Genomic DNA, 20,266 nt, shown 5'->3' on the forward strand with positions numbered 1-20,266 from the left:
TTTGTCTATATTTAATTACTACATCACAGATGTTGGTCAAATCTGTGACGTCAAACTCCCGCCAAATGCCAAGTTAGTGTTGGACAGTTCAAATATAACGCAAAAGTTACAGTATTAGAGCATCAAAGACACAAAGTGTGTGGTTCTATTGATATAGTAGTGGTATCAGAACACTCCTGGGGTATTCCCAGTGGAATGCTTGTATTTATATTGACTTTATAGGGGTTCTAAGGGGGAAATTCAGTTTTTAGGTCATTTCTCAGAACAAGTTTTCATGAGAATTGTAAGGAAAAAATTAAAATAGAAACTTAATGGGTACCCCCTTTGGCTTGACTTTGATATATATGATTAAAGGGTGTATTTTCTACAATACCGTGTCCCAGTTTTTGGATAATTTGTTTCTAAATGAATTTATAAGTCTCCAAAGATGAAAGGTGAAATGAGGTTTGACACCCAGCAGTTAAATCAATATATCTTTTTACTGGAGGCATATATCAAAAATCTAAGACACGGTTTTGGAGATTGTATATGGTTGATTAAAGGGATGAAAACAAATTTTCACTACCATTTGACATGAATGTGCCATTTTCATCAATGTTCGAAGACCACTTTTTTTGGCAATTAATGAGCTATATTTTGAGATTAATCAAACCAAAAATAAATTTATATATAGATTAAGAAAGAGTTATATTTAAGCTTTAAAATGAGTTAAAGATTTTAAAAATCCATTGAGTAGTTTTGGAGAAATTAATCTTTAAAGACTGTTGATTGGAGTCAGGAAATTCTGACTGTAGTGCTACCTTAAAAATGGTTTTAACCTGTACAAAATTTGAAAATTTTAATAAAGCTGAATATACATGCAAGATCGAAATTTATTAAACAATAAAGAACAATAATCAAAACCAAAAGAAGAAAATTGACAAATGGCTACTAAAATTTCACCCTTAAAAATGTAAATACATGAAAATATGTAAGAAATCAAATAACACTGACCACTCAACAAATCACAGTCTACTAAATCATACAATAGCAAAGGTTAAAGAGTGAAAAAGTGAATAAGGCCAACTCCATTTTTGAAGTTTGCAAAAGAAATTTTAAATACTTGGGTACTGAGACATTCATACCATTGTATAAAACCATGGTCAGAACTCATTTGGACTATGCTAGTTCAGTATGGTCTCCATACAAGAAAAACCATATTGATAAAATAAAAGGGGTCCAAAGAAAGGTAACATAACAATTACCAAGTCTCAAAGACACGAGCTATCCAGAGAGACTTAAAAAACTAGGCTTACCTACACTACTATATAGGAGAATACAAAGGGATATGATTGAAACCTTCAAAACATAGTGTATGATACATGTACCATGATCTATAATGCTGTTAGGCGAGTTATATTTATATTTGATTTATAATTAAATTATTTAAACTTGTTAGTTTTATTATAATATGTATATGCGGGCCTTTTCAAGAAACAATGTTATAAGTCTTGAAAAGGACGGCATAAACATATAATAAAACTATCAAGTTGACATTCATATGGAAAACAAGTTGCCGTACTGTAAATATGTGAACAGTAGCACGGTGGGACGGATGACGATTGACCTCGACATATTCTGGTACGAAGTGCACCGTTTTGGAGTATAACACAAAATTTTGTATTTATTTACTACTTGTTGGTTTAAAAAAGTAAAGCTTTATATATCAGTAAATTGTTTCAGAAGCAATACCCTTACCAAACCACCAGAAATGAACTAAATTAAAGGAATTCTAGACTTTTTTATTTATTTTTTCCTTTCTCTCTGCTTCGTTAGTACCCAATTACCAGTGGTGATGATACACAGTGCTGAATGGTCATGCTCAAAATTGCTTCATTAGCCATGTTAACATCACTTAAATTAATTCAAGTAACATTGTTTCTGTTTCTAACACAAAGGTTTATTGACTAAATGTGTATTTCAAAAGCCTTTTTTTTTTTAAAGTATTAAGTAATTATTAAAACCATCAAACTGGTCATTATCTGTATCAAAAAGGTATCAAACTAACATCAATGGACAATACCGGGGGTAACAAAAAAATGATGAAAATATTATTAAGGTTAATGTAATAATAGAAACATACTTTTTTTTTCAAATTTTGTACAAGTTAAAACCATTTTTAAGCAATATTTTGTACATGTTATAACATGTATGAGGTACATTTGTACATGTTATAACTTGTATTTTTGCATTGTACAAATTATAACATGTACAAATTTTTTGTACATGTTATAACCTATACAAAATCGCAACTTGTACACAACATATATCATAGGATACTGTTAAGCCTTCAACAATGAGTTAAAACCCGTACCAAAAAGAAATACAATAAGGTACTGGTTGACAAAGATGCGAGTCTGACATGAAAGACATATGTTCATTTGGATAAAACAATTGATTGAATCGACAGAACAATTATATAATTATAGAATACAATTGACAAAATATTTATCTAGTATAAAAAAAAATTGTCAGTTCAATGAATTGTAGAACACTGTACCATACTCGTAGTGTGGGCGAAATGCTTAGAAAGCTGCTATTTTCTATTCTTTTGTCAGGTTGTCTCTTTAACACATTCGCTTTTCCATACACCTTATCACTATTTGTCAGCTGTTAATGGACATCACATGGGTTTCCGATTTTAAAAAAAAAAATACAAAATATCTGATGCCACAATGGAAAAGTAATTATTGTATGACGTCCATAGTTCAAGTGCAACAGGTTTCAAATTAAATAAGCAATAAGATGACACCTTACAGCTATTCCCAGCTGACCCGAGAATCTGTCCTGCTTGAACTATTTAAGTCATACAACAATCCCTTTCAGATATTTTGTATTATGATGTCAAAATTTTAGGTTACAGGCCATTATTCCGACATCCCATTGTTCCGACAGCCCATTGGTCCGACAACCCATTAGTCCGACAACCCATTAGTCCAACAACCCAATATTCCGACAGCCCATTAATTCGACAACCCATTAATTAGTCTGACACTAATCAAATATCCGGCTATCACAGTAAAATACAATTTGTTTGTCTGTCTGTATTATTACTGTTGAGATTATCGCGGGAACATAACGTTCCAACTATTGTACATGTCTATTGTCGACGTCGTATTGTCAGTGATGTCGCCTTGGGCGGAAATACGTACTTGTATATAAAATGTAATGGCTGAACAGTTGTTGTAATATCGTTGCCTGAACTATCATCTATATTTATGGTGCCTTGACCAATGGATCTCGTAAAATTGAAATCAGTCCGATCGGGGAACAGAAGCGCTGTTACCAGATTATTCCGAAGATTAGATGAAGCCAAGGAAAATTTGAATTTCGACGAAGAAGAAGTTATTGCAACACTCGGAAAACTAGTGCAAAAACAAACATTGTTTGAGGACTTAAACGAACAAATTCTAAAGTTAACAGAACCGGAAAATGTGGAAAATGAGATAATAGATTCAGATGAATATTCAGTGGATATGGAAACAAAGATTCGCCACATACGTAAGTTCATACAAAATGTCCAAACACCACAGTCCCGTCATATTGATTCACATACAACAACCCACACATTAAATCCAGAAACTATACCGTTTGTTCCAACGCACATCATAGCCAACCCACACAACGCACAGTCGTTTGAGAACCCGTCTGTACAAGCCAGTCATACGTTCAACACACAGCAAAGTACATTTTCGTCAGCTAGTAGTCACCGCCTACCAAAACTTTCGCTTCCAATATTCTCAGGCAACATCTTAGAATGGCAAACTTTCTGGGACTCATATGAGTCGGCCGTACACCTTAACTTGTCACTTACAAATGTACAAAAATTCAATTACTTGAAAGCACAGCTAGAACATGAAGCACTAGATTCTATAGCAGGGTTCGCACTAACAAATGTAAACTACGATGAAGCCGTCAATTTATTAAAAGAGAGGTTCGGTCAACAAGACAAAATCATAAATGCATACATGCAGGCATTATTAGAAATCCCTTCGCCTAGAAATCAACTTAGAAGCTTACGAAGTTTTTATGATAAAATGGAAAGTTACGTCAGGGGATTAGAAGCTTTAGGTCAGACTCAGGAAATATACGGCACTCTACTTGTTCCCATTATTATGAACAAATTACCCGGTGAAGTTAGACAACATCTCGCGCGAGAACATAGAACAAAAACTTGGGTATTACGGGACCTCCGTAAAAGCATTTTAGATGAAATTAATATAATAGACGCAGGACAAGAGATAGAGTCGACAAACCATTTGCCCACAACATCGTCTTTTTTTGCCGGAGCGAAATCGGCAAAGTCCAAATCTTTCAAGAATATTGAGACAAGACCTTGTGTGTTTTGTCATGAAATACACGCACCTACCCAGTGCAGTAAAATAACCGACACAGAATCCCGTATGATCATAGTAAAACGAGATAAGTTATGCTTTAACTGCCTTGGTAACCACAGACTTAACGAATGTAAATCTGAGAATACATGTAGATATTGTAAAAGAAAACACCACACAAGCTTATGTAATGCCCACAAAACAAACGACATAAAACCAGGTAATGAAGAAAGCGATAGAAATAGAGGTAATACTTCAACGCATACGAACTTCCGCGCAAATGATAACCAGAGCAGCAACCCGATAAACCCACCAAACCCGCCATCTTTGAATTCAACAAACGTTCACCTCGTAAATGATAGTCATACAACGGAACAAGATACTACCATTTTGTATTCAAAATCGAAAGAATCACGATCAAATGTACTGTTGAAAACCGCCGTAGCACAAGTTGGATCGAACCAGCACTTTATGGATACGAATATTCTCCTTGACGAAGGAGCGAAAAGATCGTTTTTAACGCAGGAAGTAGCGAATAAACTTCACTTACAGATAGAGGGAACAGAAATTACACAGTTATCGGCATTTGAAGGTAAAGAGAAAACCGCTAGACACTTACAAAAGACAACAGTCTACCTGAAAACCGATGTAGGACACGTAATGTCAATCAAAGTACTGATAGTACCTTTCATTGCTATGCCTCTACAGAATCAAATGAGTAACATTGATACGAAATATGAATATTTACGTGGTTTGAAGTTAGCGCACACGATGACACAGCAAGATTCATTCGAGATATCGTTGCTAGTAGGCGCAGATCACTACTGGGACATTGTAGAAGACCATATAGTACGGGGAAACGGTCCGACAGCCGTGAAATCTAAGATCAGATATTTGCTTTCAGGACCTACATACGGTAAAGAGATCGTCACGTCGAACAATAACATGCTTAATATTTCACACGTTGCTGTAGAATACAATCTAGAGAGACATCGAAAATTGGAGTCAATAGGTTATAGTAAGGAGATAGACCAAGACGATGATGCATGTATTAAAGCCTATCAGGACAGATCAATTGAGTTATGTGCGCGTGGAAATAAAGATTACGCTATGCTACCAGGGAAGCAAGACGTTGATGATTTATCTACAAATTTAACCGTTACGAGGAGAAGGACAGAAAACGTCAATACAAGACTCGCTCAAATTCCAGATATGTTGAAGGGAGACATTATACAAGAACAGAAAGGACGGGGATTCAGAAAGAAGGTGACTGAAATCACAGAAACTTCAAGAAAGGACAATCCTGATCATCCAATACATACATGTAGGAAATCGAGTATCACTCGTATCAGAATTGATGACAACTGCAGAAAAAGGAAAAGATGGAAATCCGAATACCATATGTCGTTACGTAAATTTTATGGGACAACCGGTAATAATGAATAATTCAGTACAAAACTTACAGAAAATTCCGTGAAGAAATAGTCCGTGAGACCATACCAAATTGGATACATCAGTGATGTCACGTTTAGCGAAAAGTTGAATTTTATTTTATTTCATGAGAGACTTTAATTGAATTTAATCGCTAAATGTAATTTCCGTTTTTATATGATTTGCTCAGTATTACAAAGAAAAACACAATGCGAGAGACAATTTCAAAGTGATATTATTTTTAATGGACAATTGAGATTTTTAGAAAATTGTGATAATTTTTACTTTTTCGCGGCCCCTGTATGTTGAGATTATCGCGGGAACATAACGTTCCAACTATTGTACATGTCTATTGTCGACGTCGTATTGTCAGTGACGTCGCCTTGGGCGGAAATACGTACTTGTATATAAAATGTAATGGCTGAACAGTTGTTGTAATATCGTTGCCTGAACTATCATCTATAATTACGTATATATTATAACATATTTTGGGAAATAAATCTGTATATATTACATAAAGGTAGTTCGAATACTTTCTATATATTCAATTCGAAATCTGTATATAATACAGAACAGAATAGAATACATGTATATCATTTTCAAAATTACAGGGTCTATAAAAGCATATAAATAAAGAACAACAAGTGGTGAAAGTGCAAACTACTGCTCACTGATGATACCTCCACAAAAATATTTCAGTATTAACAGGAACTTGTTTTAGTTATGAATCTGAAAACGCACCATACGGTATAGCTGACTTATATAAACCTTGAAACCAAATTTAAGAAATCCTTGTGTGGTAGTTCCTGAGAAAAATGTGACGAAATTTTCAACTGGGGTATCATTTGAAAAGTGTTTGGTTAACACAAAGTTGTTGAGTGATGAATCTGAAAACACATGAATAGGTATAGATGACTTTGGGAGCGTAGCTATAATCCGACACCACGAAATTCTGACAGTCCAGTAGTCCGACAGTCCGATAGTCCGACAGTCCGATAGTCCGACAGTCCGTTAATCCGACAATCCGATGGTCCGACACGAAGCCGTACTAAATTAAATCCCTTCTTGAGGGAGGGCAATAGGGGGTCCGTTAACATGTTAACAACACCTCGATTTTGGCAAAAACAGTTAACAAAAAATGCAGAAATGCTGATAACAGTTAACAAAGTGGGTTGAAAACAGTTAACAGCTTAAATTGATCTCAGATAACAGTTAACAACACCTTGAAAAGGGCCATAACAGGTTAACACAAAAAGGTATTGCAACCCCCCCCCCCCTTCTTGTTTGAACAATTAATATAAGATTCCTTATATCATCATGTCGATGTTGATAACGAGAATGTCTGGTTACATACATTTTGTACATGCGCAAGCGCATGCATGTAACCAGGAGCACATATATTGTTAAATATACTGTTCCAAGATGGCCACAATCATCATTTGGGTATCTAGTTTAAACTAGAGGCTCTAAAGAGCCTGTGTCGCTCACCTTGGTCTATGTGCATATCAAACAAAGGACACAAATGGATTCATGACAAAATTGTATTTTGGTGATGGTGATGTGTTTGAAGTTCTTACTTTACTGAACGATTTTGCTTCTTACAATTATATCTATAATGAACTTTGCCCATTAGTAACAGAGAACTATATTTGGTAAAAATTTACATAAATTTACCAAATTAATGAAAATTGTTAAAAATTGACTATAAAGGGCAATAACTCCTTAAGGGGTCAATTGACCATTTAGGTCATGTTGACTTATTTGTAGATCTTACTTTGCTGAACATTATTGCTGTTTACAGTTTATCGCTATCTATAATAGTATTCAAGATAACCAAAAACGGCAAAATTTCTTTAAAAATTACCAATTGGAGGGCAGCAACCCAACAACCAGTTGTCCAATTTATCTGAAAAATTCAGGGCAGATAAATATTGACTTGATTAACAATTTAACTTCATGTCAGATTTGCTCTCAATGCTTTGGTTTCATAGTTATAAGCCAAAAACTGCATTTTACCCCTATGTTCTATTTTTAGCCGTGGCGGCCATCTTGGTTGAATGGCCAGGTCATCGGACACATTTTTCAAACTAGATACCCCAAATATGATTGTGGCCTAGTAGTTTCAGTGGAGATTTTGTAAAAGATTACTTAGATTTATGAAAAATGGTTAAAAATTGACTATAAAGGGCAATAACTCCTAAATGGGGTCAACTGACCATTTTGGTCATGTTGACTTATTTGTAAATCTAACTTTGCTGAACATTATTGATGTTTACAGTTTATCTCTATCTATAATAATATTCAAGATAATAACCAAAAACAGCAAAATTTCCTCAAAATTACCAATTCAGGGGCAGCAACCCAACAACGGGTTGACTGATTCAACTGAAAATTTCAGGGCAGATAGATCTTGACCTGATAAACATTTTTATCCCGTCAGATTTCCTCAAAATGCTTTGGTTTTTGAGTTATAAGCCAAAAACTGCATTTTACCCCTATGTTCTATTTTTAGCTGTGGCGTCCATCTTAGTTGGTTGACCAGGTCACGCCACACATTTTTTAAACTAAATACCCCAAAGATGATTGTGGCCAAGTTTGGATTAATTTGGCCCAGTAGTTTCAGAGGAGAAGATTTTTGTAAAAGATTACTTTAATTTACGAAAAATGGTTAAAAATTGACTATAAAGGGCAATAACTCCTAAACTAGTCAACTGACCATTTTGGTCATTTGACTTATTTGTAGATCTTACTTTGCTGAACATTATTGCTGTTTACAGTTTATCTCTATCTATAATAATATTCAAGATAATAACCAAAAACAGCAAAATTTCCTCAAAATTACCAATTCAGGGGCAGCAACCCAACAACCAATTGACCGATTCATCTGAAAATTTCAGGGCAGATAGATCTTGACCTGATAAACATTTTTACCCCTGTCAGATTTCCTCAAAATGCTTTGGTTTTTGAGTTATAAGCCAAAAACTGCATTTTACCCCTATGTTCTATTTTTAGCCGTGGCGGCCATCTTGGTTGGTTGACCAAGTCACGCCACACATTTTTTAAACTAAATACCCCAAAGATGATTGTGGCCAAGTTTGGATTAATTTGGCCCAGTAGTTTCAGAGGAGAAGATTTTTGTAAAAGATTACTTTAATTTACGAAAAATGGTTAAAAATTGACTATAAAGGGCAATAACTCCTAAACGGGTCAACTGACCATTTGGTCATGTTGACTTATTTGTAGATCTTACTTTGCTGAACATTATTGCTGTTTACAGTTTATCTCTATCTATAATAATATTCAAGATAATAACCAAAAACAGCAAAATTTCCTCAAAATTACCAAATTCAGGGGCAGTAACCCAACAACCGATTGACCGATTCATCTGAAAATTTCAGGGCAGATAGATCTTGACCTGATAAACATTTTTACCCCATGTCAGATTTGCTCTAAATGCTTTGGTTTTTGAGTTATAAGCCAAAAACTGCATTTTACCCCTATGTTCTATTTTTAGCCGTGGCGGCCATCTTGGTTGGTTGACCGGGTCACGCCACACATTTTTTAAACAAGATACCCAAATGATGATTGTGGCCAAGTTTGGTTTGATTTGGCCCAGTAGTTTCAGAGGAAAAGATTTTTGTAAAAGCTAACGCCGGACGACGACGGACGACGGACGACGGACGCAAAGTGATGAGAAAAGCTCACTTGGCCCTTTGGGCCAGGTGAGCTAAAAATGTGTCCGGTGACCCGGCCAACCAACCAAGATGGCCGCCATGGCTAAAAAAAGAACATAGGGGTAACATGCAGTTTTTGGCTTATAACTCAAAAACCAAAGCATTTAGAGCAAATCTGACAGGGGTAAAATTGTTTATCAGGTCAAGATCTATCTGCCCTGACATTTTCAGATGAATCGGAAAACCTGTTGTTGGGTTGCTGCCCCTGAGTTGGTAATTTTAAGTAAATTCTGCTGTTTTCGGTTATTATCTTGAATATTATTATAGATAGAGAAAAACTGTTAATAGCAAGAATGTTCAGCAAAGTAAGATTTACAAATAAGTCAACATGACCGAAATGGTCAGTTGACCCCTTTAGGAGTTATTGCCCTTTATAGTCAATTTTTAACCATTTTTCGTAAATCTTAGTAATCCTTTACAAAAATCTTCTCCTCTGAAACTACTGGGCCAAATTAATCCAAACTTGGCCACAATCATCTTTGGGGTATCTAGTTTAAAAAATGTGTGGTGTGACCCTGTCATCCAACCAAGATGGCCGCCACGGCTAAAAATAGAACATAGGGGTAAAATGCAGTTTTTGGCTTATAACTCAAAAACCAAAGCATTTAGAGCAAATCTGACTTAGTAAAATTGTTTATCAGGTCAAGATCTATCAGCCCTGAAATTTTCAGATGAATCAGACAACCTGTTGTTGGGTTGCTGCACCTGAATTGGTAATTTTAAGGAAATTATGCTGTTTTTGGTTATTATCTTCAATATTATTATAGATAGAGATAAACTGTAAACAGCAATAATGTTCAGCAAAGTAAGATTTACAAATAAGTCAACATGACCGAAATGGTCAATTGACCCCCTAAGGAGTTATTGTCCTTTATAGTCAATTTTTAACAATTTTCATAAAATTTGTAAATTTTTACTAACATTTTCCACAGAAACTACTGGGCCAAGTTCATTATAAATAGAGATAATTGTAAACAGCAAGAATGTTCAGTAAAGTAAGATGTACAAACACATCACCATCACCAAAACACAATTTTATCATGAATCCATCTGCTTCCTTTGTTTCATATTCACATAGACCAAGGTGAGCGACACAGGCTCTTTAGAGCCTCTAGTTTTTATAGCTATACAAATACACTAACCAAAACATGATTTAGATTGATTCAACACAAAACCGTTGCCAGAATGCCTCTTCATTTTGAAACAATGAAAAAAATATATAGTCATTGCAAGTCTCTAACCAAACCATCAACACAAAAAAATGTTTTTAGAATGTCAATTTATTATGAAATAATGAATAAAAATCGAGTTTTGGTTAGTATATTAATTGGGCAGTAAGAGTATTGCTATAAATATGTTTATCATTGTTTTCATAATAAACAAAAGCAAACGTATAGGGTGCAAACAGGACCTTTGGTAAGAACGTGTAGGGTGTGGAAGTAAAAGAGGGCGAATTTGAATGAGAGCGATCATGTTTTAAGGTGAACGGACTCGGATTCCGTTCATTTCCGATTCGTATGGGATTATTGTGGTCCTGTACAAGACGTCATATTGACTGATTTGTTAATTTTCTGTGTAAAAAAATATACCAACTTATAAACGTTCCATGTCTATATAGGCATACTTTTCAGAGACAAGTGACCGTGCGTCGGACTATCGGGCTGTCGGATTATAGGACTGTCGAACTATCGGGCTGTCGGATTAAAGGACTGTCGGACTATCGGACTGTCGGATTATGGGACTGTCGGATTATAGGTCTGACCCCGATGACTTTAATAAACACTGAAACCAAATTTCAAATATTCTTGTAATGTAGTTCATGAGAAAAATGCAATGAAAATATTCATGGGATAGACGTACGAACTTACTGATGGACGAACGGGTAGATGTACAACAGTTTACCCCTTAATTTTAGAAGCAGCGGCATAGTGATTGTGTCAACATTAAGACATTACAACACAAGAATAATACATGTGTATAGAGTAATAATTTTCGAACCTTTTCGTATATACATAAATCGTTTAATATGTATTTACAGAATGAATGGGATTACAAAACTATTTCAGTTTATATAGACTTCAAATCCAGTAAAAAATAAACAGAATCATGACATATTAAGAATTATTTGCATAACTGCATACCTAAATACAGACTATACAGAATTTTAATTACATTGTACATATATATTTATGCAGACATAGAATTATGTTATACAGGGAATTATTTGTACAGATTCTCATCAAACTATTTTCAACAAATTTGGTGGGGTCAGCATATGATTAGCTTTATCAAATATAGAATCTATTCTGTGTATTGAATATTGTGTGACTCCAATATGAGGGGTCAATATGGCCAAATCCGACCCGCCACTGTAAGGATAAGGTGGACGACTCTGTCTTAACCAATGATTAGTAGACAAACCAAAAGTAATCCCAGGAGAAGGGAATCATTTGACAAAGACACATGCGGGACAAGAATGTCACACATGGTCTTAGATACTAGTACATGATTTTTATTAGTTGTTATTGGCTTTGAACCAGCTGTCCATATATAACTGTGAATAGTCTCAGATCTGTGAGGTATGTATGAATACTCTGTCATGTAAGTGTTAAAAGATTGTGTGCTTCGCATTGATCTGATGAATTAAGACCTTTTCGATCAATTATTACCCCCGCCACATTCTTTATGTGCCTGTCCAAAGTCAGTAGCCGGTAGTTTAGTGGTTAATTGTCATTGGTTCATGTCTGTGATATTTGTTTTATGTAAATAGATTTGTGGTAATTCATCAGCTTGCCCCTCTCGAACCATCATAAAAGAGTCCTATTTTTTAGATTATAAAATAAGCTCGGGAAATAAAATCTGTACCCATTCAAATATATTGAGTGTCATCTCTCAGACTATGAATGTCTGATCGATATCTATTGGGAGTGCTGTGAATTTTTCTGTATTTTATGGATGCATTTGAATTCCAAAACATGATAATGATAAAATCGCACGGGTGGATGTCTTGGCAGAAGCAGGAATTACTCATCTTTTCGGGGCACATATTTCGTCCTACTTGTTGTCTTATTTTTTAAAACCTAGTTTTGTATTTGTCTCTTTGTTTTTCTCATTTTGACTGATGCTACATTAGTGGCTAATTTCCGTGACAAAATTAATTTAAATGAAACTGTTGCGACCAAAGAGGGCGGGTAGAGTATCCAACTCTGAAATAAGTATGTAGTAAATAGCGGTGAAACTTCAATCCCCCCGATACGCAAAAGGGGAAAACCGAATATTGAGTTAAAAGAATATAGATCTCCTAGACAAAACAAAAACAGCGAACTAGACTTTCAAACGCCGAAATATAAAGACAATAAAATTACCCAGACCCGTAAAACGAAAGAGGGACGAGGGTAAGGACTGATCAGTTGCAATAAGTATGTGTATCAATTCCAATATACTGAGACAAATATCCTGCATGAGAAGAATAATCGGAATCATGACGGACAACCACAAATAATATGAGGCAGGCATTACCTGTGAATGGGGACGAAGTCTGTACTATTTTTTTTTAATTCAAACATGTTGATAAAAGAAACGGAAATACCATAACGTTTCCGATATTGGTTCTGTTGTTAGGGATTTAGTTGTGACGTTATTTAAGTTATGACGTCATATTTAATGTAAACAAAGAAGCGCTGTTATCAGGTAACGTTTTTTCCATATCAAACCGTTATTTAAAATGATTGGGTGTTGAATTCCTTCCTATACATTTGTAATTGTTGATATGTTGATAAATATACATTTTATTCAAAGTCTCATGCAAACAAGACCGGAACAGGAAGTAGATCTGAAAAAAAAAGTTAACGATTTTGACTTCATTTATAGGTTGCACTTTGTAAATACAGCTGTTTCTCAAAACACGCCTCTTTTGGGGAGTAATTGAATATTCATAGAAAAATAATTTTGTTTACATACTGGTTCCCAGTTATGCTCTCTGTGTTCCATATCGCAGAGACAGAAATTGGGAATGTTACCAGTAAATAAACACGTGCATATTGTTTACATTGAAATCTGTGGTAACCTTTCATTCGAGGTAGGGGTAGTTAAGAAAATTGGTGTAAGTTTAAACTCTGAGAAGTTCAGGGCATATAAACGTTGAAAATATGCCGCACAGCCCTATATTTTGACCTTTGAAAAAAATTGTGGTGCATATGAACTTTCAATTCTAGGATAAGATTTTTTTCAAAACTTCATAGTAAAAGTGGTACAGTTTTAGCCGTAAAAGGAGTTCCTATGGGAAATTGCATTGTCAATATTTACAGAAATGCAACCTAGTAGAATGAAAAAAACGGGAAATTTTCCTGATTTTTTTTTTTTTTATTATTGATTTTTCTACCATAATTGGGGACTTTGTCCCCATATTATAGAGAACGGAGTTGGTTTTAGAGAAAATTTACCCATACACTTGAGACAGATGCATTGTCAGATTAATAAGCTGTTGGAATAATGGGCTGTCGGAATATTGGGCTGTCAGAATACTGGGCTGTCAGAGTAATGGGCTGTCGGAATAGTGGGCTATCGGAGAAATCGGTTGTCGGAATAATGGTTGTCGTACTAATGGGATGTCACCAAAATTTTACAGGAACCATGTCCAGTAATGTTATGGCAGTCAAATAGCGATAAGCCTTAAGGCATATTAATTTGGCGATCATATCCCATCTTCTTTAATTATATACATTTATAATGTGTCATGTATTTATTTGGTTTTAAGCTAGTTACATACACCAAGGCCTAGATGTCTCTGACAAAGGATGATCTCAGTGATGTCTGATAAGAAATTATTAATATAATTTTTACTTACTCAAGTTCTCTCAAGTTCTCTGGTCAGTGTTCTTGTAACAACAAACATGCAGATCAAAGCACTAGCGCAAGAACAGTTTCGCCTATTCCCTCTAGTTTTCTTTAGTCTCTTGGGAATATCAAGGATCACTAATTCAAGGTTCTCGTGTTGTCTACAATTTCGTGTAAATTTTTGACAGCGCTTGTAAACCCATCTGTAAACAGCCGGCAATGTTTACCGATTTTCAATAGTAAATCCTGAAAAGTCCCGAACAGAAACAGATCTAAGATCTAACCATGGACCTACACAGACCTTATTAGTTAAAGAAACTTCTGTGTATCTATTTATCTATCTTCCCGTCAAGAAACCTACTGTGTAATAACTGTATAATAGTTGTTTTACTCAAATCAATTTTATCCTTAAATAATAAACTATGTTTATTCATATAAAAAGAATCAATGAAGAAAACTATTAAGATTTTGTTGGGCAATAAAATATGTATGTTGGAAATTTGAGTTGGTCTTTAGTGCAACCTAGTTCCCGGGAAAGATGGTTTGCTTCAATATCCTTTTGCACATTTCTCTGTAAGAATCAAGTGGTTGCGTGAGATATCTAATACAAGTCAGGTGTTACATATGAGAGGACAAAGTCTGTATAATATGCAAAATTAATTTAATACTGTCACATACGGCATTTAAAAGAGGGTGGTAAAGGGGGGATGCTTGCACGGAAAAAACGTAAAATAAGACATCATTTCACGTTGAACGTGAAATAATTTTAGTCATGAACGTTGCACGAAAAATAAAGACTTTGATTTGAATCTTTTGTGACTGAGTCACTGTCCTCTTGTATATATAAACTCTCTGTTTTACATAATATTCCCTATTTAGTATACACATGTATGATATAAATGATTTACGGCTTTAAAAAAAAAAGTATTTAACAATTTTCTGAAATTTTAAAATGCAACTAAAGGAACAACATCATAGGCCTTTCCGTCTTATCACAAAAACAAAATTCAATCTTTTTTTTCTTGACGATCCCTGCCTAGTGTTTGAACACCATAGTAAAAATATCGAGCACGTAAAATAAGCATTGGAAATCACGATGCACGTAAAATTAAATAAGTAGAACACGTTGAACGAGGCACCTGTCTTGCAGGACTGAACGTCAAATAAAAAAGTAAAAACACGTTGAACGTCAAATAAAAAACGGCAATCACGTTGCACGAAAATAACCCTTTACCACCCTCTTTAAAAAGAGAGCATGATTTGCCTTCCTCTAAGAGAGAGAACAAGATTTACAAAGCAAAAACAAATAGTTATCCCTCTTTGTACTGACTCTCCATATTAGTTTTTAATCCTGTTTCTAAATTTATGATTAATGTGCATGCATCTTATATGTAAGATTATATTACTGAATAGGTTGATTTTTCTAGGCACTTAAGGAGGCTTGCGGGTATAAAAATTTCAGAAAAAAAACATTTTTTTTTTCATTACAAATTTTATTTAAAGACAAATCCCTCTATTGTTTATGCGCATATACAAGCGCAACAGTACTATGCCGTCAGCAGTTTATGATGTTGCAGTTTCTGTGAACTGGAAACATTTATTAGAGATATTCCTCTTTGAGCTGATGGAGAGAGTGACTATCGTTTTGAAAGGTTAATTTGATGTGAAAAAAATGGAAATTGTGTTTATATAATAGACATGTTCCAGAATTGGATAAAATAGGAGAATGAAAAGAGAGTTAACTATACAGCAATATATCAACAAAAAATACACAAAAATGACTGTAAAGAAATGAAACAGAATCTGGACAACAAGATGAGTCAATCAAATTATAATATATTACTTTTTTCCTTAATTTTCTACATGTATAGACTTTCGTAGGTTCTTAATTATATGGATATTTTACAAATCATTAAGAAAGTACGAAAATCATCAATCATTCTGGTCATGTCCTCAAAATTCAATGTATCTTTAGCAATAGGTACATTTTGTATCTATATATGGAAGCAGGACAAATCGCCCCACTGGCAAAACGCCCCACACCAATCGACCCACTTTTTCACCAACTCGCCCCACTATTAAAAAATTTTTAAAAATCGCCCCAATCTGGTTAACCAACTCGCCCCACTTTTTAAAAAAAATCGCCTCACTTGTGAAAAGGGTTAAATCCAGTTAATTTTTCCCCTGTCAACTCGCCCCACTTATTGAAAAAAGGAAAAATCTACTTCTATATATGTAATTTTCAGGTCTACCAACTAGCCGCACTTAAATGAAAACTTATTTTGATTTTTGTAATCTACACAGAATACAACAAAAAAAACGAAATTTATTAAACTTTTTTAACATTCTTAAAATATAATTGCAAATACATTTTTGTATCATTATTGGAGAATAACTTTATACTTGTGAGCTTAGTTATTTGTATAAGAAACCTGTTAATTGTATCATAATCATACTATTGATGTGTGATTAACATTTATATATAACTTTATTGCAAAAACAGAGTTTTTAACAGCAATTTGATTTTATAGCACTTCACTTTGGTGTTCAAAGGTATTGACGTGGGCAGGGACAAAGATATACAACGGGATTTCATCTTTTTTATAAGTGGTTCATCTATTTGTCATGAGTGGGGCCAGTTGGCAGACCGTATTTCAGCGGGATTTTAACCCTTTTCATAAGGGGAGCATGTTATCATAACTATTTGCAATGGGAGTTTACCCTTTTCATAAGTGGGGCAAGTTGGTAATCAAGAATGGGGCGTTTTTGTGAAAAAGTGGGTCGATTAGGTGTGGGGCGATTTGCCAGTGGGGCGAATTGTCATAGATTCCTATATATGATATAGCAAATTGCACTGATGTATTTTGAATGTGTACAGCACTTATATTTTAACATGATATCATAAATAGATTTCTGATAAACACCAACAACACAGTAACCTAACGACACATACATGTAAAACAAAGTACATCTAGAGAAGTTAACATATAAGCTTCTAACATTGCAGGTTTTTTTATATCACCATTCCGAGTTTGTTCCGATTTACAAAATTTGATATTTTAAGGTGCGCAATTTTTGTATAAAAAAAAAACATAATCGTGTCTGTGTTAAAAAGTTGTCAGAATGAAGAATTACAGATGAATGCATATGAAAAAAAATCAATTAAAAGGAGATTTGAGAAGAGAGGTCGGACTAGGTTTTATTCATACTCACGATATGACAGCTGTATGAGTATACTTAGACTGAGTTTCTAGCAACATTACAGAATATTACGATATTCATAGATGCCTAAGGATGAATGATCAAAACAGAAATGATGTTAATTAGACCCCGTTAACACTTGCACGGACTTGAATTGAAATAAAATCGATTTTTGAAGAGCATCTCACGTCGATCTTTTAAGAACTTGTGTGTTTATATTTAGTATACATTGCATATCTAAAATAATTGGTCTAACCATTTCGTTAACAAAAAATCGTAGAAAATTAATAAGGAAATATTTGGTTCATTAGATAATTATATGCTTCTGCATTTATTAATTTTATTTTTGATTAACATGTCATAAGTAATTAAAAACAAAGAATTGTCAGAAAAAAATACTTATAAGGGTCATTTACAGAAAAAAATTAAAAAAAATGAATGTATACAATTGAAAAGATATTTTTTAAAAGGTACACAGAATTACACACTTATAGTAGGCAAAATGGAACAAATAAGTAACAGGGTATCTAGTTTAAAAAATGTGTGGCTTGACCCGGCCAACCAACCAAGATGGCCGCCATGGCTAAAAATATAACATAAGGGTAAAATGCAGTTTTTGGCTTATAACTCAAAAACCAAAGCATTTAGAGCAAATCTGACACGGGGTACAATTGTTTATCAGGTCAAGATCTATCTGCCCTGAAATTTTCAGATGAATCGGACAACCCTTTGTTGGGTTGCTGCCCCTGAATTGGTAATTTTAAGGAAATTTTGCAGTTTTGGTTATTATCTTGAATACTATTACAGATAGAGATAAACTGTAAACAGCAATAATGTACAGCAAAGTAAGAACTAAAAATAAGTCACTATGACCAAAATAGTCAATTGACCCCCTAAGGAGTTATTGCCCTTCATAGTCAATTTTTAACAATTTTCTTAAAATTTGAAGATTTTCAATAACATTTTCCACAGAAAGTACTGTTATAGATAGAGATAATTGTAAGCAGCAAGAATGTTTAGTAAAGTAAGATCTACAAACACATCACCATCACCAAAACACAATTTTGTCATGAATCCATCTGTGTCCATTGTTTAATATTCACATAGACCAAGGTGAGCGACACAGGCTCTTTAGAGCCTCTAGTTGCAATACTAAAGATCGGCGATCTCAGAAATGATCGATCTTTATTGTTAGTGGAAAAGGACTCTTTAGATTTCTAATGATTTTAAGTAATTATCATCAAAATAAAAGGAACAACATTCTTAAACGAAATTGAAATTCATGATACTGAAAGCAAAATTCTGTCTTCTCATTGTTGAAGGCTGTACGGTGACCTATAGTTGTTAATGTCTGTGTCATTTTGGTCTTTTGTGGATGGTTGTCTCATTGGCAATAATACCACAGCTTCTTTTTTATATTATCTTTCAGATATACTTTGATTGAACAATGATATTATATAAAAATGTCTTCACTATTTTAAAAAGAATTTCTGTTCAACACATAAGCACTATGAATAACCTGAAATGAAATGTTCATAGAAGAATTCGTGTGTACATTTGTACAACGCATTGTTTTCCAACAACCGCATTTATATAACGTGTTGGAGATACTGACTGAAAACTAAGTACTATCATGTGTAGATTAATGTGAATTTTTCGTATTTTAAAACAAACAAACAACAAAACAGCAAATAACGAGAACTGGGTTGTCCCTAATTTCTAAGAATATAGCCTAAACTGGCCGAACGTCTTTCGACGTTGCTTTTAGAATTGGCGCAATGTGTTCCTACCAATTCAAGTTGTTAACCCCTTTTTAGAAATATCTCTTTTTCCATTACGGTGACCCTATCTTTTTATTTCCTTATTTTGTTTAGATATAGACAACGCATATTCTATTGAAGACTCAGGCCAAATAAAAAAGTATGTGTGGTTCCAGTTACATCTGAAAAAAACTTAGGGTAGGTAGGTAGGGATTTTTTTTTATTTTATGTTTTATTTTTACATTGAGTCTATGGGAGCAACATTCTGACTTTAACAGTGCTTAATGAGAAATCACAATAAAATCTTTAGGGTAGGCTATTTTTAAGCCGAAAAAGTAGGGACGGTAGGGTTACTGGAACCACACATATATTTTTATTTGGCCTCATGGAGAAATTGTTGGTCAATTTTTTTTAAACATAATTTTTTTATAGGTATTTCACAATAAAAAAGGCGGGAAAACTATTTTAGCAACTTATCATTATTATTTTCCACTCAGAAAATGGTGATATTATTAAAATAGTTTGTATTAACAACTAGGTTAACAAAACAGACATGTTTTTATTGGATACAGACTTTAAAAAAATATTACACTGCTATTGACTAGAAGTCCCAATTTCCAAATTCCGTGAAAAAGATGGCTTTTTAAATCGAAAACAAGGTTGGTGACCACATTTTTTAGCTCACCTGGCCCAATGGGCCAAGTGAGCTTTTCCCATCACTTGGCGTCCCGCGTCGTTTTCCAACGTCGTTAACTTTTACAAAAATCTTCTTCTCTGAAACTACTGGGCCAAATTTAAATTAACTTGGCCACAATCATCAATGGGGTATATAGTTTAAAAAATGTGTCGAATGACCCCACCTACCAAACAAAATGGCTGACATGGCTAAAATTAGAACATAGGGGTAAAATACAGTTTTTGGCTTATAACT

General features: G+C 34.2%; 1 protein-coding gene across 2 annotated transcripts in view; it reads right to left on the reverse strand.

The window, feature by feature from the left end:
- LOC143085485 (uncharacterized) overlaps positions 1-14,574 on the reverse strand; it is a 29,031-nt gene extending 14,457 nt beyond the window's left edge. For both annotated transcript variants that reach the window (XM_076261855.1, XM_076261854.1), the window contains exon 1: positions 14,385-14,574. The gene's annotated coding sequence lies outside the window, so the exon portion shown is untranslated. The remainder of the gene's footprint in view (positions 1-14,384) is intronic.
- Positions 14,575-20,266: the final 5,692 nt, after the last annotated feature.

This window comes from Mytilus galloprovincialis, chromosome 8, assembly GCF_965363235.1.
Source record: "Mytilus galloprovincialis chromosome 8, xbMytGall1.hap1.1, whole genome shotgun sequence".
In the NCBI taxonomy this organism is placed as follows: Eukaryota; Metazoa; Mollusca; class Bivalvia; order Mytilida; family Mytilidae; genus Mytilus; species Mytilus galloprovincialis.